The 22,842-nt window shown below is 37.8% G+C and overlaps 1 long non-coding RNA gene and 1 other non-coding gene across 2 annotated transcripts in view; one reads left to right on the forward strand and one right to left on the reverse strand.

Moving 5' to 3' along the window:
• Positions 1 to 1,953: 1,953 nt before the first annotated feature.
• The window catches only part of LOC129144592 (uncharacterized), an 81,033-nt gene continuing 60,144 nt past the window's right edge, over positions 1,954 to 22,842 (reverse strand). Inside the window, exon 3 of the long non-coding RNA XR_008549033.2 lies at positions 1,954 to 2,039. This is a non-coding gene — a long non-coding RNA (uncharacterized LOC129144592). The remainder of the gene's footprint in view (positions 2,040 to 22,842) is intronic.
• LOC112209854 (U6 spliceosomal RNA) lies at positions 16,179 to 16,284 on the forward strand. The gene has a single exon (XR_002944854.1). It is a non-coding gene; the product is annotated as a U6 spliceosomal RNA (small nuclear RNA).

Below are 22,842 nucleotides of genomic sequence, written 5' to 3' on the forward strand. Positions count from 1 at the left end.
CTTTCTGTCTGTCTTTCTCTCTTTCTTTTGGACAAGATCTCACTCTGTCACCCAAGCTGGAGTGCAGTATAGATCATGGCTCACTGCAGCTTCAGACTCCTGAATTTATGTGATCCTCCCACCTCAGCCTCCCAAAGTGCTGGGATTACAGGCATGAGCCACCATGCCCAGCCTATATTTTTTCATTGGCATCTTTGTTACCTTCTTTCTTTGGTGTAGCATTTTTAATCTCCCTTCTGGATCTCATCTCAACTTCTGTTTATCTAGTGTCTTTCTTTTTTTTTAAATTTTGTTATTATAATACTTTAAGTTTTAGGGTACATGTGCACAACGTGCAGGTTTGTTACATATGTATACATGTGCCATGTTGGTGTGCTGCACCCATTAACTCGTCATTTAGCATTAGGTATATCTCCTAATGCTATCCCTCCCCCCTCTCCCCACCCCACAACAGACCCCAGCGTGTGATGTTCCCCTTCCTGTGTCCATGTGTTCTCACTGTTCAATTCCCACCTATGAGTGAGAACATGCGGTGTTTGGTTTTTTGACCTTGTGATAGTTTGCTGAGAATGATGGTTTCCAGTTTCATCCATGTCCCTACAAAGGACATGAACTCATCATTTTTTATGGCTGCATAGTATTCCATGGTGTATATGTGCCACATTTTCTTAATCCAGTCTATCATTGTTGGACATTTAGGTTGGTTCCAAGTCTTTGCTATTGTGAATAGTGCCACTATAAACATACATGTGCATGTGTCTTTATAGCAGCATGATTTATAATCCTTTGGGTATATACCCAGTAATGGGATGGCTTATCCAGCGTCTTTCATAAAGTCTCTCAATAACTCCAAACTGAACTGTCTTCTCTAGTCTCTGTACTTTCTTGTCTAGTCTCTGTGACTTAATATACAGTAGACACCTGTCATTAGCCATTCTACTTCTTCATTGCACTCTAACATCCTTTTAGGAAGTAATATCCCCTCTATGTGTATGATCAGAGTTGGAGATCACATTGGGGGTGTCTGCCTTGCGAAGTTCCCATCTCTAAGTACAGTCAGGAGGTGGCCACACGACCTAACCTTAGCCCATTGAATGCTCCTGTCCCATGCAGTGAATATGAGCAAGTGAGGCAAGAATAAAATGAATGGTTGACAGTCACATACAATGACGTCAACATAACAGCAGAATCAACATAACAGCAGGCTGTTCCCACCATGCTATGGTAGCTCTGTTTCAGCTTCTCTGCTCTATCCATTATCCACCCGAGTTCATTTTTATTTTATCTTATTTTTTTCTTGAGGCAGGGTCTCAGTCTGTTGCCCAGGCTGGAGTGCAGTGGCATGATCATGGCTTACTGTGGCCTCGACCTGCCAGGCTCAGGTGATCCTCCCACCTCAGCCTCCTGAGTAATGGGGACCACAGACACGCACCACCACGCCTGGCTAATTTCTGTACTTTTTTTGTAGAGACTGGGTTTTGTCATGTTGCCCAGGCTAGTCTCAGCTCCCTGGTACAGCTCCCTGGTATCCTCCATATTTGCAAGCCTGGCCCCCTACCTAGCCTGCAACATATTTTCAGAGTGCCTGTTATCTTTCAAATAACCTCAACTTTTGCTTAATTTAGTCAATGGACTTCTGTTGCTTGCAACTAATATTCCTTACTAATATGCTATATAAATCAGCACTTGCTTATGTCTTTTCCCTAATTTTTGTATTTAATTTTTATCTCATCAATAGAATTTTAAGTTACATACTTAATATTTAGTAAATACTGACAATCTTAAGGTAATAGAAAACATAAACTGAAGAGGGATTTAAAAATAAGTTATACTGAAATCAATTAATTCAGTTAATGAGAATATTTTCTTATTTGTCTTTATGCAGATAACCATATTTTGTTATTTCAAAGGAAAATGTTAGTAGAGAAATCTGTTACCCTGTTCTTTTTCATGATGATGAGCCTGGGATGCTTCCAAATATAGTTTGTTCTTGTAGCTAACACCTGACAACTAACTTGCTCTAGTCAGTAAAGCTGTGCCTTGAAGAAAAAGGAAAGAAAAAAGAAAAAAAAGGTTATAAATGAAGAAACAGACACTATACCTAAAATAATTTGCCACAGTTCACAGAGTTGGCAGTGGAATCATGACTAGAACAAGGATTACCCGTTCTGCTGTTTATTGCTCTTTCTTCCAGAACAAGCTTCCTTCTTGTTCATTAAGTGATTTTTTGAAAACATTAAGACTAAACTATGAATCATATTCTCAGATAATATTCAAAGAGAATATAATATGCATTCAAACAAGGAGTCCTAAGAGCAGTTACAGAGCACTCTAACAAAACAATAGAACTGCATCCGTCATTTTAGGACGTCATCTTGCGCAGCTAATGGAACACAGGAAATAATTCCCAAGAATGTGCCAAAGAAAGTAATTTCCCATAAGAACCCAAGGAAATATACTGCTATAGTGATGACTGCAATAACTGACATAAAATTCATAAGCCTTCATTTATCATAAGCTTTATAGAGTTATTTCCATACTGAACAGAAATTTTTTTCTGTTTCTTCCATGAGACAGCTGCAATACTTATGTTCCAAGACTAACTAAAAGGTATCATGTTGGATTCAGAGTAACTATTTGCATAAGTGTAGCAGATAGAAGTTTAAGGGTTGTGCTGAGAGGTCGGTAATTCATATTAAAGAAGCCAGAAACTTTGCTGCAAGAAAGCTAAGCACATGTCCCTTACAGGCTGCACATTCTTTAACATGTTTTATGGAAGAATGGTACTCTAATGAGAGACAATGGGCTTACTGCTCCTGGCAGAGACTTTTATCTCTGGAGTTTAAAGACTACTATCTCTTTAAGTCCAAGAGGAAAGGTGTCCTGTTCTGGGTTTTAAATCAGAAATATCAAAGAGCAGAACTTTTAGCCACCATGCCTTCATTATTTTCTATACATTTTCTATGTGCTACCACATTAATTGTTTCTATACATTTTCTATATGCTAGCAAATTAATACCTTTCTCTTGGCATGATTAACATGAACTATTTATAACAACACTTGGGTCTATTATTTCAATCTTTTAAGCAAATAATATCATCCAGACCCTAGATATTAATTATAACTACTTAAGTATGTACACATGTTTGATGAACAAGAATTTAATCCTTAAGTATGGAGAGCTAAGTGAGATGAAAATTGGAATAGTATAAATGAATTTTTTGTAACTGTCTAGGTATAATAGTAGCAATGAGGGCATAAGGAAACAAATGTGAGATGTCTTAGTATTTTCTTGCCCCTGAGACCAGAATTATTTGGCATTGTATGAATGTATGATCCATTAAATAAAATTAAGTTAACAAATCCAGAGTCTTCTACAAGAATACTAGGGCCAAGAAAATGCTTAAAATTTTTTTTGAGGAAAGCAAAATAGCAATCAAAATATTCTACCATGGCACATAGGGTCTGGACCTTTGCCCATTTTGCTGGAGGTATCTTCTGTCATCGCCCGCCTCACCTCACAAACACTGGCTGTTTTTCTTAGCCGTAACCTTCGGGTGTTTTACACTTTTTTTTTTCTTTTCTTTCTTTTTTTTTTTTTTTTTTTTGACAGAGTCTCTTTCTGTCGCCCAGGCTGGAGTGCAGTGGCATAATCTCGGCTCACTGCAACTTCCGCTTCCTGGGTTCATGCTATTCTCCTGCCTCAGTCTCCCGAGTAGCTGGGATTACAGGCACGTGCCACCACGCTAAGCTAATTTTTGTGTTTTTAGTAGAGGTGGGGTTTTGCCATGATGGCTAGACTGGTCTTGAACTCCTGACCTCAAGTGATAAGCCCGCCTCAGCCTCCCAAAGCGCTGGGATTACAGGTTTGAGCCACGCGGCCCGGCCTAAGTGTTTCACGCTTTTGCTCCAGAGTTTGGAATGAGTGGCTGTTTCTTATCATGGAAGCTCTCAACTCAAACAGGCCCTCCTGACAACCAGAGCAAATGTAGCCTCCTACTACTCCCTTCTTCATAGTTACTTTCTACTCATTATTCTGCTTCATAGCATTACCACCAAACAAAATCATCCCCCTTATTTGTAGTTTATTTATAGTTGGATCTCTATGGAGGAACAAACATGAAACAGTTTTATTTTTTTCCAATCACTGCCTTTAGCCTTGCACTGTGCAATTTTCCTTTCCTGCCTCTTAACAATAACTCAGGCTGCTCTCAAAGCTGTTGGGTCACTTTCTGTTATTAAAAATCCACTCGAGTTCATTTTTATTTTATTTTATTTTTTTCTTGAGACAGGGTCTCAGTCTATTGCCCAGGCTGGAGTGCAGTGGCATGATCATGGCTTACTGTGGCCTTGACCTGCCAGGCTCAGGTGATCCTCCCACCTCAGCCTCCTGAGTAATGGGGACCACAGACACGCACCACCATGCCTGGCTAATTTCTGTACTTTTTTTGTAGAGACTGGGTTTTGTCATGTTGCCCAGGCTAGTCTGAGACTCCTGGGCTCAACTGATCTGCCTGCCTTGGCCTCCCAAAGTGCTGGAATTACAGGCTAGTTCATCTTTAAAGCTGAACTAGTTTTATTCTCTTTCTCAGATGTTTCTTCCTAATATCCCTCATTACATCTCTTCCCCATTCCTTCCAATACTACAGCTTCTGGAAAATAGAGACAATTATGAAAATTAGCTGAGGTCTATGTACGTGGCTGCCTTTTGGTGGTTCTCTCTTGGTTATTGAGGCTTCTCTGGCTAAGACTACCCGGCCTTTGATATTTTCTTGCAGTAAGCCTCCAGCTGCTGGTCCTTCAGAGGACCCCGAGAGATTCCTGACACAGACAATCCCACTCCGGCTTGCTTCTTCTAATCCTTCAACAGTGGTTGCCCTGATGGTACCCACAAAGCACTTGATGTCAAGATCCTCACCAAGTGAGATACCAGGAAAGATCAGACTAACGCTTCTGTAATAAGCTGGTGACCAAACTGAAACTAGAATCAGCATGGTGGTGGTGATGGTGGCTTTTCCTTTCCCTTTCTTTCCTTCTCCTCTCTCCTCTTTAATTCTCATCAGTTCTCTCCTCCTTCTCCCCTTTCTTGTCCTCTCTCTCTCTCCCTCTCTTCCTTCCATCCCATCATCCCTTGTTCCTCTCTCTTTTCCTCTCTCCCCTCCTTTTTTCTTTCTTCCTCCTTCTTTTCTTCCTTTAAACATAGATCCAAAAAAGTGTACCCCATATTCACATATAGGGTAAACAGAGGAGATTATATTAATTTAAGCTGAAATTTTGAAATGTTGTGATGCCAGAACAGCAGATTAACCAGTTTAGAATAGACCTTTGATATAAAACTGAGCTTCAAAAAATACTTTAAGCTGAGCAAACAGTAATATTGCTATAAAGAATCTGGCATTGTTTATATATTTAATATGAAAAGAATGCATGGTCACATAATTGTCTTTTCACCAAAACTTTTTAGAAGAGGATAATATTTCCTCAATCCCTTCTTCTACTTTCTTTTCAAACTCAGAATATTTTCCTACCAAATTCACGCTAGGAAAAGAGACAGATATGGAGCAATGTCTCCCTTGGTTCACTTTAGGATTTTCCTAAATTTCCGTCTGAAATTTTTCTATGGATCCATGAATAATTAATTCCTGATCAAGTGCATCAAAAAAAGATGGCATATTCTGAGTCAATGCTGAAAGGGAAAACAAGGAACTTAATCAAGGGCTCCAAGTCAGATCCAGCACACTATTTTCACTTAGATTGCGTGATTATTTGAGATGGCCTTAAAAGGGGGGCGCTAATAATAATGGATAATAATATTGGATGGCAATCCCTGAAAGAGAAGATTTTTCTTTTTTCTCAGGTATAAACATTTTATTATATACTTTTTGACATTATAATTAAATATGTAATTATTATTATCATTTTTCTGAAGCTCATACATTTAAACATCTTCTCTAAATATAACCAATAATTCAGAAAATCATCTACGTACTTCAAAAGCTCAGGCTAACTTTACCACCTAAAAATGCACTAATAAAAAAAGGCACAAATACTTTCATTGCAGCACTATTCACAATAGCAAAGACATGGAAAAAATGCACTAATAATTTTTACCAGAGACTGATTTAAAATGTCACCTATTTCTTTCTCAGACCTTGTGTTTCTCTTTTCTTTAATAACCAAGCTTTTAAAGTTAGAACTATACTTAGTTTGCTCCTCACATCTTGTCATTCTAATCAATGCAATCTTACTTCCTCTGCCACTTTTTTTTTTTGGTATAAGTTTATATGGTATAAATGCAATATTTTTACATGCATAGATTGTGAGTGGTGAAGTCAGTGCTTTTGGGGTCTCCATCACTGGAATAACGTATATTGTACCCATTGAATAATTTCTCTTCATCCACACCCTCCGCCGCTATCATTCAATCCACTGCCACATTTTTCTGATACCACTCTCATGAATGTCATCATTGTCCTCCCGGTTAACAAATCCAATGGTTTGTTCTAGTTCTTATCTAACTTGACCTCTTTCAGGCATAAAATAATGCTGAATCCTCATCCTTTGTACATCTTATCCCCTTTTTCCCCTTACAATTTCACATTCCTGATTTTGCTATAAATTTCTCTGATTTTTTTTTTTTTTTTTTTTTTTTTTTGAGATGGAGTTTTGCTGTCTCACCCAGGCTGGAGTGCAGTGGTGCAGTCTAGGCTCACTTCAGCCTCTGCTGCCTGGGTTTAAGCGATTCTCCTGCCTCAGCCTCCCAAGTAGCTGAGACTACAGGCACATGCCACCACACCGAGCTAATTTTTGTATTTTTAGTAGAGATGGGGTTTCACCATTTTAGCCAGTCTGGTCCCTGACCTCAGGTGATCCGCCAACCTCGGCCTCCCAAAGTGCTGGGATTACAGGCATGAGCCACTGCATCTGGTCTAATTTCTCCAGTTTTTAAAATGAGTTATTAACTTCTGATATTCTCAGCCCCCTCCTCTTCTGTATTCCCTTCTCTACTCCTCTCCTATGATTCCTTCTGCTTTTCTCTCATCTTTTTCTTATGTTATCCTCTTTATGGGAAGACTTATCTTTAGCCATACTTTTAACTTATGGCCATGGTACCCAAATTTATCATTTTTAGCCCAAACCTAGGCTTCTCACCTGAATAACCAATTCTAGATAGCATCTAGATAGCATCTAGGAGACAACATCCACTTGCTGTTGCCCAAGACGAAAATATCTGAGAAAAATCTGAGTCATCTCTTTCTCTTCTTTGTTCTCCATTTTCAATGATCACCAAGTTCTATCAGTCCATGTCTTAAGTATGTTTCAAAATTTCTTCTTTCCATAGTCATGACCGTTGGCCTAGGTTGAGCAATGGGCTAGCTTTGAAACTCTCTCGGTGATCTTTTTGATGTTTATCTTATATAAACCTTCCTGAAAAACCCATCTATTACCCATGCCGCCTTCTAAGATGCAGATCTTATCAGATTACTTCCCTTCTCAACATTGCTCAGTAGCTTTCCATTAGCTACAGAATAAAATTTAAAATTCTTTTGTATGGCTTAGAAGACCCTTTAATTACCTGTCCATTTTTATCTCTTGTAATCCTTATCTTTACTACTCGTGACATCTTATACTTCAGAAATTTTAATATTTTCTAGTTTCTGAATCTCAAGCATAAGATACAGTTTCACATTTGTTTCTGCCTTTGTTTGTGCATGTTGCATTGCCTCTTTTCTTCTAATTTGCCTGACAAACACCTACAAATCCTCCAAGTGTCCTCTCAAGATCTGTCTCCTCTGTGATGTCATCCTCAACTTCCTTAAGTAGGTTTTCTTTCCCTAAAATGCCATTACACCTACTCTATTATAGCAATTTTTCTCTTTATATTGGTTTTTCTGGCTCCCACTTCTTGAGAATTGCAACAATTTCTTTCATTTTTTATTGTTTTTATTTTTAATTTTTATGGGTACATGGTGCATATATTTATGGGGTACATGAGATATTTTGACGCAAGCATACAATGTGTGATAATTGCATCAAGGTAAATGGGGTATCCATCACCTTAAGCATTTATAATTTCTTTGTATTATGTACATTTTAATTATACTCCTTTAGTTATTTTTAAATGTACAATAAATTATTGTTGACCATAATCACTCTGTTGTGCATACTAGCTCTTATTCATTCTATCTAACTCTACTTTTGTACCCATTAACCATCCCCAGGTCCCCACCATCACCACCACCCAACTACCCTTCCCAGCCTCTGGTAATCATCATTCTACTTTCTATCTCCATGAGTTCAGTTGTTTTAATTTTTAGCTCCCACAGATGGATGAGAACATAAGAAGTTGGTCTTTCTGTTCCTGGTTTATTTCACTTAACATGTCCTCCTGTTCCATTCATGTTATTCCAAATGACAGGATTTAATTATTTTTAATGGCTGAATATTACTCCATTGTGTATATGTACTACCTTTTCTTTATTCAGTCATCTTTTTTTCTTTTTGAGATGGAGTTTCGCTCTTGTTGCCCAGGCTGGAGTGCAATGGCGCAATCTTGGCTTACTGCAACCTCGGCCTCCCGGGTTCAACTGATTCTCCTGCCTCAGCCTCCCAAGCAGCAGGGATTACAGGTGCCTGCCACCATGCCTGGTTAATTTTTCTTTTTGTATTTTTAGTAGAGACAGAGTTTCACCATGTTGGCCAGGCTGGTCTCAAACTCCTGACCTCAGGTTGTCCGCCTGCCTCAGCCTCCTAAATTGTTGGGGTTACAGGCATGAACCACCACGCCCGGCCTCATTCATCTCTTGATGGACACTTAGGTTGCTTCCAAATCTTGGCTATTGTGAATAGTATTGCAAAAAAACATGGGATATCTCAAAAAACATGGAGATAACTCTTCCATATACTGATTTCCTTTCTTTTGGGGATATGCTAGCAGTGGGATTACTGGATCATATTTTTAGTTTTTTTGAGGAAACTCCATACTGTTCTCCTTAGTGGCTATACTAATTTGCATTCCCACCAACAGTATACAAGGATTCCCTTTTCTCCACATCCTTGCCAGCATTTGTTATTTTCTGTCTTTTTGGATAAAAGCCATTTTAACTGGGGTATGATGATATCTCATTGTAGTTTTGATTTGCATTTATTTGATGATCAGTGACGTTGAGCATCTTTTCATATACCTGTTTGCCATTTGTATATCTTCTTTTTTGTTTGTTTGTTTTTGAGACGGAGTCTCTCTCTGTCACCCAGGCTCGAGTGCAGTGGCGTGATCTCAGCTCACTGCAAGCTCCGCCTCCCAGGTTCGCGCCATTCTCCTGCCTCAGCCTCCCGAGTAGCTGGGACTACAGGCGCCCACCACCACGCCCGGCTAACTTTTTTTTGTATTTTTAGTAGAGTCAGGGTTTCGCCATGTTAGCCAGGATGGCCTCGATCTCCTGACCTGGTGATCCACCCGCCTCCGCCTCCCAAAGTGCTGGGATTACAGGCGTGAGCCACCACACCCGGCCTGCCATTTGTATATCTTCTTTTGAGAAATATCTATTCAGTTTTTTGCCCGTTTTTAACTTAGTTTATTAGATGTTTTTCTATTGAGTTGTTTGAGCTCCTTATATATTCTGGTTACTAATTTCTTGCCAGATGGATAGTGTGCAAACATTCTGTCCCACAAAGTGGGTTGTCTCTTCACTTCATTGATTACTTTGCTGTGCAAGAGCTTTTTAGTGACCTCATTTGTCCATTGTTGCTTGAGTTGCCTGTGCTTTTGGGGAACTCAAGAAATCTTTGCCCAAACCAAATTCCCAGAGAGTTTCTCCAATGTTTTCCTTTAATAGTTTTATAGCATGAGGTCTTAGATTTAAGTGTTTAATCCATTTTGATTTGATGCTTGTATATGGTATAGTTTCATATGATATAGGGGTCGAGTTTCATTCTTCTGCATGTGGATATCCAGTTTTCTCAGCACAATTTATTGAAGAGACTGTCCTTTCCCCAATGTATGCTCTTGGCAACTTTGTCAAGAATGGGTTTGCTGTAGATGTAAGGAATTATTTCTGGGTTTGCTCTTCTGTGCCATTGGTCTGTGGGTCTGTTTTTAGCCAGTACACTGTTGTTTTGGTTACAATAGCTCAGTAGCATAATTTGAAGTCAGGTGATGTGATTCCTCCAATTTTGTTCTTTTTGCTCAAGATGGCTTTGGCTGTTCTGGGTTGTGGTTCCATATAAATTTTAGGATTATTTTTTCTATTTCTTTGAAAAATGCCATTGATATTTTGATAGAGATTGCATTGAATTTGTAGATTGCTTTGGATAGCATGGACATTATAACAATATTGATTCTTCCAATTCATGAATATGGAATATCTTTTCATTTTTTCATGTCCTCTTCAATTTCTTGCACCGATGTTTTATAGTTTTCATTGGAGAGATCTTTCTCTTCTTCAGTTAATTTTATTCGTAGGTATTTTATTTTATTTGTAGGTATTGTAAATGGTGTTAATCTCTTGATTTATTTATCAGATTGTTTGCTTTTGGCATATAAAAATGCTATGTTTTTTGTTGTTGTTGTTTTTTAGATAAAGTCTAGCTCTGTCACCCAGACTGGAGTGCAGTGGTGCAATCTCAGCTCACTGCAACCTCCACCTCCCAGCTTCAAGCGATTCTCCTTCCTCAGCCTCACCAGTAGCTGAGATTACAGGTGCGTGCCACCACACCTGGCTAATTTTTTGTATTTTTAGTAGAGACAGGGTTTCACCATGTTGACCAGGCTGGTCTTGAACTCCTGTCCTCAGGTGATCTGCCCACCTCGGCCTCCCAAAGTGCCAGGATTACAGGCACAAGCCACCGCGCCTGGCCCTTATTTTTGTATTTTTAGTAGAGACGGGGTTTCACCATGTTGGCCAGGCTGGTCTTGAACTTCTGACCTCAGGTGATCCACCCACCTTGGCCTCCCAAAGCACTGGGATTACAGGCATGAGCCACCACACCTGGCCAACTACTGATTTTTGTATGTTAATTTTGTATCCTGCAACTTTACTGAATTTATCAGTTCTAATAGTTTTTTGTAAAGTCTTTTGATTTTTCCAAATATAAGATCATTATCATCTGCAAACAAGGATAATTTGACTTTTTCCATTTTATCTAGGACTTCAATACAATGTTGAATAAAAGGGAACTCTTTTTCAATGTCATAGAACTTGAGTTAACAAAATGATTACTTTTAAAAATGTTTTATTCCGCTTCCAATTATTGTCCCCAACATTATAAGTCATTATCCTAGCTCCCATGAAGCAATCCACCAAACAAGTAGGCAATTGCCACACTTGTAATGAATGACCTTTGAATCCTATTTCCTAATCATTTATTACATCCAAGAAACCATGAATTTGTGTAGTTTTTTCCCCTAAGGTAGTTTTCAAATGTGTCTTACTGCTTTCCCATCATCAAGCCAGTTGAGGTTATTGTAGGGAAAGAATTGTGCTTCAATGTAAAAAAAGTATGTATTATTTAGATCATAAACTTCCAGGCATCTGATTCTTGTCCTTCATTGTGCTTGAGCTATTTACAACTCTGTATATTGTAGATAACTGATAGCAATGTACAATAATTATTGTCTATGAAGTGTAAATTCTCTCTGGTGAAGAGTCAACTGGCTTGCCTCCTTTCCCACCTGTCCCCATGAAGCCAGTCTTACCTTCATTAGCACATTTATTTAAATATTCTTGATTTATAATTTTTAAAAATTCCTCCTTGACATCGTTGTAACACCTCACCTGTTTCCTCTTGAGTTAAACAAATCTTTAACATGTTTATTTTTATATTAATATAAAAGTTGTGATTTTATCTTTCATGAAAAATTTATTTTAACATATTAAAAAATGATTTACTGTCACTTCTAAACATTCAAGATCATCAGTAATATGGCCCCTTTGGCCATCCTACTGCTCATGTAAACTCTTTGATACTAAGACAGCCTATATCAGGCCAAGAAACATGAAAAAATCCTCGACATCACTAATTATCAGAGAAATGCAAATGAAAACCACTGTGTGATACCACCTTACTCCTGCAAGAATGGTCATAATCAAACAATAAAAAATAATAGATGTGGGCATCTATTATTTATTATTATTATTTTTTTGAGATGGAGTCTCGCTCTGTTGCCAGGCTGGAGTGCAGTGGCACTATCTCGGCTCACTGCAACCTCCGCTGAAAAGGGAACACTTTTATACTGTTGATGGGAATGTAAACTAGTACAACCACTATGGAAAACAGTGTGGAGATTCCTTAAAGAACTAAAAGTAAATCTACCATTGGATCCAGCAATCCCACTTTTGGGTATCTACCCGAAGGAAAAGAAGTCACTGTATGAAAAAGATACTTGCACATGCATGTTTATAGCAGCACAATTCATAATTGCAAAAATATGAAGCCAGCCCAAATGCCCATTAATCAATAAGTAGATAAAGAAAATGTGGTATATATATATACCATGGAATACTACTCAGCCATGAAAAGGAACAAAATCATGGCATTTGTAGCAATCTGGATGAAATTCTAAGTGAAAAAAAACAGGAAAGGAAAACCAAACGTTGTATGTTCTCACTCATAAGTGAGAGCTAAGCTGTGAGGATGCAAAGGCATAAAAATGATTTAATGGACTTTGGGGACTCAGGGGAAAGAGTGGGAGGGAGGTGAGGGATAAAAGACTACACATTGCATACAGTGTACATTACTTCGGTGTTGGGTGTACCAAAATCTCAGAAGTCATCACTAAAGGACTTATTCATGTAACTAAACACCACCTGTTCCCCAAAAGCCTATTTAAATAAATAAATAAATAAGCCTAAATCATCATTCTCTAAGTATACCATGGGAGTTTTTGTTTCTTTTTTCTGGCTCTTAGCTAACTCTTGATGTCTTGTCTAACTCTTGTCCCCAGCCAGACCTGGGGACAAGTGGGTACATCAGACGATTGATTCCATAGTCAAAAAAGCATCTCATATATATCTAAGTCTGATTGTACATAGTCAACAAGTTGTTCTTCATTCATAAGAGTCATATTTGTGGGGTGGGCGTGGTGGCTCACACCTGTAATCCCAGCACTTTGGGAGGCTGAGGTGGATGGATCACCTGAGTTCAGGAGTTCAATACCAGCCTGGCCAATATGGTGAAAGCCGTCTCTACTAAAAAAAAAAAATATATATATATATATATATATATATATACAAAAATTAGTTAGGTGTGCTGGCGGGTGCCTGTAATCCTAGCTACTCAGGAGGCTGAGGCAGGAAAATTGCTTGAACCCAGGAGGCGGAGGTTGCAGCAAGCTGAGATCAAGCCATTGCACTCCAGCCTGGGCAACAAGAGCGAAACTCTGTCTCAAAAAAAAAAAAAAAGTAGTATTTGGGTAGTATTTGGGAATCTGGTTTTATGATGTGATCATGTAGTGACCTCTCTCAGGATATAAAGGGGATCAGTTTCTGTTGGGTGAGAGAGAATAAAAAAACTGGTTTGTTAGCCCTCTTTTTATTTACTTGTCTGTTTGACTATTTGTGAGCTCAACTCAATCAGGAAAACATTATATGCTCACTAAAAGTAAAATGTCCCTTTGAGATCTGCACTAGTGATTTTTATGGTTCTGTGTTTACTGTTGACTCATGATTGAGGCTGTAGAACTGAAACTTCAAGTTCTCAGTCTCAGTAAGTCTATCTGTAATTGTGAAAAACCTTTACCTTTCATTGCGTGAGTTTGACATTTTTCCACCTCATGTATGTAAATAAATTAAATTATAAAGTCTCTCAAATTTAAATAGCTTCTCTCTAATTGGTTCATAGAGAAAAATAAGCACTTATATAACTGGCATTCACAAATTTCTCAGGAAATAAATTGTTCTTTTAAAACTAGGCTTAAAAATTATTATGGAAATCTCAAGATCAGAAGCAGGTTTGTATGAAAACATGAGTTCATATTATAAAGGTGAATCTTTTGAGTCATATATTTTATGTCAAAAAAATAAAATAAAGGTGAATCTTTTACAGATTAGGCTTGTTTGATAACTTTTGGTTTGAAAACAGCTATATGACTCTTCCCTAATTTTACTGATGGGGTTGAACTGGTTTTCTATTGCCACATAACAATATTGCCACATAACAATATTGCCACAAATTTCTCAACCTTACACCAAAAACATTGATAAACTTACAGTTTCTGTTGATCAATCAAAGCTCAGTCTGCTACAGCAAGGGAGAATACCACCTTGAGAGATCCTAGTAATATCTCAAAATGGGAACGTAAGAGGAGGATATTTATAAGGCTTAGGGATCTAGGCTTCAGTTGTTTAGGTCAGGTTTATCAAGACAAGAAACTAACTGAACTGGAGGACAGTTCATGACTTACAGTTTAGGATTAGGAGACCCAGAAAGGCCAACTTCTTGACATAAGCCTTAATAAGTAATTTTTCTTTTTCTTTTCTTTTTTTTTTTTGAGACAAAGTCTTGCTCTGTTGCCCAGGCTGGAGTACAGTAGTATGATCTCGGCTCACTGCACCCTCCACCTCCTGGATTCAAGAAGTAATTTTCCTGCCTCAGCCTCCCAAGTAGCTGAGATTCCAGGCACCTGCCACCACACCTGGCTAATTTTTTTTTTTTGAGTTGGAGCTTTGTTCTTGTGGCCCAGGGTAGAGTGCAATGGTGAGATTTTAGCTCACTGCAACCTCTGCCTCCTGAGTTCAAGCAATTCTCCTGCCTCAGCCTCCTGAGCAGCTGGGATTACAGGCACCTGCCACCACGCCTGGCGACTTTTTTTTTTTTGTTTGCTTTGTTTTGTTGTTTTTTGTTTTTAGTAGAGACAGGGTTTCACCATGTTGGCCAGGCTGGTCTCAAACTCCTGACCTCAGGTGATCCACCCACCTTGGCCTCCTAAAGTGCTGGATCAGGTGTGAGCCAACATGCCCAGCCTTATTTTTGTATTTGTAGTAGAGGCAGGCTTTTGCCACGTTGGCCAGGCTGGTATCGAACTCCTGACCTCAAGTGATCCGCTCACCTCAGCCTCCCAAAGTGCTGGGATTGCAGGCATTAGCCACCATGCTCGGCCCGTCAGTAATTTTTTTAATAAGCTGCCCATTTGGCCAGATAAGCAATCTATTATCCTGATAGAAGAACTGCTTGGCCAGATGAACAAACTATATAGACAAGTTGCTTTTCAGGAATTTCCTGAAGCAAGTAGTAAAGTTATACACTGGTTTATAGCTTTATATTTCTGGGCAAGAATTTCTTAAACAATAAGTAAGTCAAATTAACGTGGGGGAGTCTCCGTTCTAAGTCCCCACATTAAGCTATGTGAATACAAATGGTCTAAATTCTTAAATTAGAATACGGTAAGTTGTAGTTTGTCAACATAACTAAGATCCTTATTTAACTTTAAAACCTGAGTCTATTCTTAGATCAAGTTATTTAATAGATAACTTGGACACCTAGATAATTTTTAAGGGAAATAGAATACTAAAATTTGGTCACCCCACATATTTTGAATATATACACTTTTTTTCTTATAGTGGATATATCTGTTGTTCATGTTAATGACTGTGTTTACCTTACTAATGATTGGGTTTACTCTGATTTAAAGGAGTGAGAAATGGATGTGGGTGACTCTAGGAGGTGATTTCATTAGTTTTGTTAATTTGCTAAACTGTGTATAATAGTTCTACATCCCCTTCTAGTTTTCTCTGTGAAATAGAAATCAGCTACTTTGACTGAAAGTTAGAATTTATACAAATAATCAAAGACTATACTAAAGCAATAGTAGCAGAAAATTGTGACTATGAATGCGAGGTAATGGAAATATTTTCTGTCTTAAACTAAAAGGTTTGGTTCTTCTAGAATGCGAAAACGAATTGTGTAAAACAAATCTTGAATAGATGTAGAAAGTTGTAAGTAGAAAACAATTTATTTGCCTCACTGCAAATAATGAGTTGAAAAAGAAACAATAAAATATACTCAAATGTTGGCAACGTTCCCTCAATTTTGACGAGTTTATTTGTAAGATTGTTTTGTTTTTTAAATAGGACAGGCCAGGAGACGGAGGCTGCAGCCAACCATAAGCATGCCACTGCACTCCAGCCTGGGTGACAAAACAAGACCCTGTCTCAAAAAAATACAACAGAAATAGGGCAGGGTGTTCAGTTAGGCAGCACGTACACTAACATTGGAATGATACAAGAAGGTTAGCATGGCCTCTGCACAAGGATGACACACAAAATCATGATGTGTTCCATTAAAAAAAAACAGAGCAAGGAGCTAATAAATCCTTTCCTGCTAACTACTATATTAATGTAAAACTAGAATTTGGTTTTCTATGTACTAAAATAACAGTGTATCTCAAATTGTTTGGTCTGCTCTTAACAAAGGGTAGTAAAAGTTTATGCCTTTACATTCTATCTGGCCTGACAACATAGCAGAAATTCCATATCCCATCAAAACAGTTTTCTGTGTTTTATGGTCATATTTTCAAGCCCTTGATTTTTAAGCAGCAAAAACTTAAAGTTCTTCATTTGCTGAAAAGCTAAGACTCCTTTCTTTTGTGTCATCATATTCTTGTTATTTAAAATATTGTATTGTCATTTTGATCAACAGATATTGAATTTATTGTTTCTCAGGCACATCTGACCCTATGTTAATAGGTGATCTAAAGTACTCCAATAACTCTTGGTTTTGCTTTCCCACAATCACATCCTAGATTCGGAAAAATAAAAATTAGAGGATTTTCTTCACACATAAAACTATCTTTGAAATTTCCCATAAGACCCCTAGAAAATCATGAAGCTTTTTTCTTTTGTTTTACAAAAGTAGAGATGTACCAAATAATTGTTTTCTTGACTTTTTTTCTTAGTTCAACACTATTGTAAGAATTGATCAAAAGAGTAGTCAAATTAAAGGATACATTTTATTTTTAAAAATTTTTATTATACTTTATGTTCTGAGGTACATGTGCAGAACGTGCAGTTTTGTTACATAGGTATACACGTGCCCTGGTGGTTTGCTGCACCCATCAACACATCACCTACATTAGGTATTTCTCCTAATGTTACCCCTCCCCTAGACCCCCACCCCGCCGATGGGCCCCAGTGTGTGATGTTCCCCTCCCTATGTCCATGTGTTCTCGTTGTTCAACTTCCACTCATGAGTGAGAACATGCAGTGTTTGGTTTTCTGTTCTTGTGATAGTTTGCTGAGAATGATGGTTTCCAGCTTCGTCCATGTGCCTGCAAAGGACATGGACTCATCTAAAGGATAAATTTTATAAACAAAATATTACTCACACATTTATTTCTGAGACTGTACACATTACAGAATAAATTGGAAGGCCCTGGATATTTGTCTGTGCTCTCACTGTTCATAGTATTATTTTACTTATAAGAAAAACACTGATCAAATTCTTATTAAAAAATTATGTATTGCGGCTGGGTGCGGTGGTTCACGACTGTAATCCCAGCACTTTGGAAGGCTGAGGCGGCCGGATGACCAGAGGTCAGGAATTTGAGACCGGCCTGGCCAACATGGTGAAACCCCTTCCCTACTAAAAATACAAAATTAGCCAGGCGTGGTGGTGCATGTCTGTAATCCCAGCTACTCGGGAGGCTGAGGCAGTAGAATCACTTGAACCCAGGAGGTGGAGGTTGCAGTGAGCCAAGATCATGCCATTGCACTCCAGCCTGGGCAAAAAGAGTGAAACTTGGTCTCACAAAAAGAAAAATAATAATAATGTATTGCACCTCAACAGAGAATTTTACTGTCTTCAATTTTGACCTCATCATACAAAGCCCAGCCTGGAGTCACATTTGAGAATAAATTGAGATGGGAGAGTTCTTCGGACCCCTTCTCAGGTGACATGGGTGTGGCTCATTTACTCAGCCACCACACAAACCCCACGCAGGAGTGGGAGCATGCAGGCAAGCGGGTGCCGGGGCCTGGGCGAGTGTTTTTGGGCTCCAGCCCCATGATAGCATCTAGGGATGTGTTACAATTAATGATCTTTTAGCAGTTGCCATCCATGGACAGCTAAGTGTTAACCAGCTCAGTGGAGAGTTGTGGCAACAGCTTTTTATAACCTGCTCTCTTGGTACCTGGGGTCCTTGTCCCGGCATCCAGGAAGACAGGTCACACAGACTTGAATGATGGTGAATGCAGAGGTTTTATTGATTGATGGAGGTGGCTCTCAGTGGGATAGGGAGCTGGAAAGGGGATGGAGTGGGAAGACAATCTTCCCTTGAGTTTGGCCACCCCCAGCCAAACTCCTCTCTGACCGTCCAGCTGCCTCTTTGATATTCAGATGCTTCTTTTCTTCTCTCCTTCTCTGCTGTGCTGCTCTGCTCCTCTGCCAGAGGAGTTTGGGGTTTTTATGGGTACACAGGATGGGGGCATGGCAGGCCAGGGTGGTTTGGAAAAAGCAATGTTCGGGCAGGAAAACAGCAATAACTATTCTCATTTAGGGTGGCAGTTTCCAGGTGGAGCCTTTGCCAGGGAACCGCCATCTTCTACTCAGTATTTCCCTGCCTCCTGTCCATATCAAAATGACATTTAATCAAATATGGAAAGCTCATCATTAAGGAGCAAGATGTGAAAACAATGACTACAAATTTCACTTCCCACTCCCACTTGAAAAAAAAAAATCAACCTGGTTTATGGTTAAAGCCTCACAAGTGATGAGCAGTATCACTTACTAGCCAGCCAGGGACCTCAAGAGTATTTGAAGACTTCAAGTCGAAAGAAATTCACCAGAATCTATTAGAAATGACAGTGTAATCTTGGTGGATAGAATTTTGGGGGCTTGGTTTTGTAGTCTTGGGATAGAAGAAAAAAATAACAGGCTTTTAAAGAATTGAATCCTATATTCCCTAGTGAAATTACCTGACAGAATTTAATTATTTGGCCTCTGTAGTTGCTCAATACTGAATGTTCAAGGAAGTATATACAGTTAGTTAATACCTCTTGCTATGTGAACTATGTGAACTATCATGACAAAATATGGAACTAGCTTTATATGTGAGTGATCAAGAATAATCTCCAGAGGTTATTTATGATCACAAAAAGAGGCTGTTAAATAAAAGTATTTAAAACTTGGAAATAAGGCAAAAAGGTAGCTTGGCAAAAAGGAGGAAACTTCAATGTCATAGCGTTTTTTTTTTTTTTTTTAAACAGGCTTAACCAAGGATTATTTAATTATCTAAGGGAATGTATCTGAATTTGACTTGGCTATTTTCTGTTAATTAAATATCTGGTCTCTGACACATGTGTTTACTTTTAGATATAGCCAGGAGGAGAACAGATTTAACAGGGACTGCATGTGCATTTACCAGTGACAATGAAGTTTGAAGGAGGAAAGAATTTTTTATTGAGCATCACCTAGATGTCAAGAACTATACATTACTCATTGAGTCACAAAAACAACTTTGAGTGAAAAGTGTGATTATCTTCATTTTATAGAAGGTTGAAGTTCAACAGGTAAAATGATTTGCCACATTATTTAGCTAGTAAATGGTAGAGCCAAATGTCAAATCCCAAATGTTCTTCTTTCAAAACCTACACTCTTTTAACCATATTATTCTACCCCCGTAGTAAAACCTTTTTTCTAACGACCACAAAGTTATACCTGCCACTTCTCCAAACTGAAAATGATATCTAAATGTCAACAAAAAATATACTAGTTAGAAAATACAAAATTTCATGATGGGAAATGTAAGTATATGTTCTGTGTGCATAGAGTAAAAGATCTATGAGTCATCTGCTACAACCCACTAAGTGTTTAGTTGAAAATTGCTCTTTATCATCTAGCTAGATAGCAATTAGAAGTGTGAGAGACAAAGTATCCCTTAAGAAAAATTGGCTAAAGAATAAATCATTTAAAGTGCTTTACAGACATTACCTAATACATTTTCATACATCCCTGTGAGCTACACAGCCATACACAAAAAGCAATCCTAATTTGTTTACAGGCATTCAAAGGTGATGCAATGTAAAGTGGAAGGCCAAGATGCTGCTAACAGCATTACACTTACCTTAGGCCTACGGCAGTGTTGGTCATTTCAGCTGAACACCACTAAGTTAATTAACCTCTATTTTTTTTCTTAACCTGCTTAGTGAAAATGTCAGTACCATTTGGGCCATGAGGCTTTGCAACCAGGCAGGTCATTTAGTTTTTTTCTCCACTTCCAACTGCCCCTCTTTGACCTGATCAATGATTAACACCCTTTATTTTAGAAACAATAGGAGATATTCATATTTATCATCCCAAAGGGACCCCTTCCAGGCCTTTGAAAAACCAGTGAACTGAATTTTAGCTAATTTAAACTAACTATTCTACAGAAAGGAAGATTGGTCTTAGTTTTTTAGAAAGACCCAAGACAAAATTCAATTGTTACACTACCATTCCATCCCCACTCACTCAATTTTTTGAAAACTCATTGGTGAAAACTGTTGATTTCATTTGAAAAAAAATGCAACTTGGGAATGGAGTTGGAGATGTACTTTTTGTATTTCTGTCCCGGGAAAAAAAGTATTAAGAGTGGTGGGGTAGGGCAGAGTTTCATATATGAAAATTTAATATGTATTATATTTTCTGGGTTTTAACTTTTAAACATACTATATAATGTAAATAAGAATTAACTGAAGAAATATTCTGATAATCATTCCTAAGGTTGTTCCTACTGCAGTCTTTCCCTGTTAGTAAGTAGTCTCTGAAGCCATTGTTTAAGCCAGAAAAAGAAATCACCTTTGATTCTCCCTCTCTCTAATCCATCACATGCAATCCATCAGCAAGTTATGTCAATTTTACTTCTAAAATCCAATCTGTCCACTTTTCCCTCATTTCCTCTGCTTCCACCTTTGCCCAAGCTATTAAAACAAATGAAGCCACCAAGGTAAGGAGTGAAGAGTTTTCTCAGAAGTACAAATATTTGGTAAACACTACAATTGGTAGCAGAAGGAAACGAGATAGAAGACAAGCTAAAAAAGGTGGGAAAAACAGAACATATTTGTTATAGGAAGAGAATTTAAACAGAAAGAACCAGAGACCTAAGGTTGAATCTCAAGTGCTTCCAATCTGAAGACAAATAGGACATGTGTGAATTTGGGGTGAATTTGGGATGTGTTAATTATATTGAAGACTACTATACCATGTATAAAACTTTTACTTTATACAACTTCCAAATGATTTTGGAGAAGATTTCTGTATCATTTTTTTCACTGTGAAAACTTCCAGAATGAAAAAACTACAAACAAAATAATTGAGTAATACTTTAGAATTTCTTTATGTTTATTCTCTTGTATCAGTTTTTAAGTAACTGAATAAATACAAATTGGATATTTGGGTTTTATTTTTGTTTTATTTTGGTAGGGGATACTCAACTTGATTGAAGGATCTAAAGGCTGATGTTCAAATTCATTGTGCCAAAAATAAGTCTTTTTCAAGAAATCCAAATAGGAAAAGAAGGAGTTATCTCTCTTTTCTGATGATATGATTCTATACCTAGAAAACCCTAATGATTCTACCAAAAAAACTCCTGAACCTGAGAAATGACTTCATTAAAGTTTCAGGATACAAAATCAATGCACAAAAAATCAGTAGCATTTCTATATACCAATAACATTCAAACTGAGAACCAAATTAAGAACACAATTCCATTTGCAATAGCCACAAAAAGAATAAAATACGTAGGAATACATCTAACCAAGGAGGTGAAAGAACTCTACAATGAGAACTACAAAACATTGCTGAAAGAAATAATAGATAGTACAAACAAATGGAAAAACATTTCATGCTCATGATTGGAAGAATGAATATTGCTAAAATGTCCATACTGCCCAAAGCAATCATTGGATTCAATGCAATTCCTATCAAATTACCAATGTCATTCTTCACAGAATTAGAAAAAACTATTCTAAACTTCATATGAAACAAAAAAAAAAAAGCCTGAATAGCCAAAGCAATTCTAAGCAAAAAGAACAAAGCCAGAGGCATCTCATTACCCAACTTCAAGCTATACCACAAGGCCGTAATAAGCAAAACAGCATGATACTGGTACAAAACCAGACACCTAGGCAAATAAAATAGAATAGAGAAGCCAGAAATAAAGCTGCACATGTACAACCTATTGATCTTCGAAAAAGTCAATGAAAATAAACTACAGGGAAGGAACACCGTATTCAATAAATGTTGCTGGGGAAACTTGCTAACCATATGCAGAAGAATTAAACTCAAACCCTACTTCTCACCATATACAAAAATTAGCTCAAGATGGATTGAAGACTTAAATGTAAGTCCTCAGCCTATAGAAATCCTAGAAGAAAACCTAGAAAATACTCTTCTGGACATTGACATAGGCAAATAATTTATGACTAAGTCCTTAAAAGCAAACGCAACAAAAACCAAAATTAAGTGGTACCTAATTAAAGAGCTTCTGCACAGCAAAAGAAAGTAGCAACAGAGTAAACAAGCAACCTACAGAATGGGAGAAAATATTTGCAAACTATGCATCTGACAAAGGACTAACATCAAGAATCTATAAGGAACTTAAACAAATAAACAAGAAAAAAAAACCCACTAAAGAGTGGGCAAAGAACATAAATAGACATTTCTCAAAAGACATAAAAGCAGCCAACAAACCTATAAAATATGCTCAACATTACTAATTATCAGAGAAATGCAAATCAAAACCACAATGAGATATCATCTCACACCAGTCAAAATGGCTACTACTAAAAAGTAAAAAAATAACAGATACTGGTGAGGTTGCAGAGAAAAGGGAACATGCAAGTACTGTTAGTGGGATTGTAAATTAGTCC

The sequence above is a fragment of the Pan troglodytes genome, chromosome 6 (genome assembly GCF_028858775.2).
Source record: "Pan troglodytes isolate AG18354 chromosome 6, NHGRI_mPanTro3-v2.0_pri, whole genome shotgun sequence".
Classification (NCBI taxonomy): Eukaryota; Metazoa; Chordata; class Mammalia; order Primates; family Hominidae; genus Pan; species Pan troglodytes.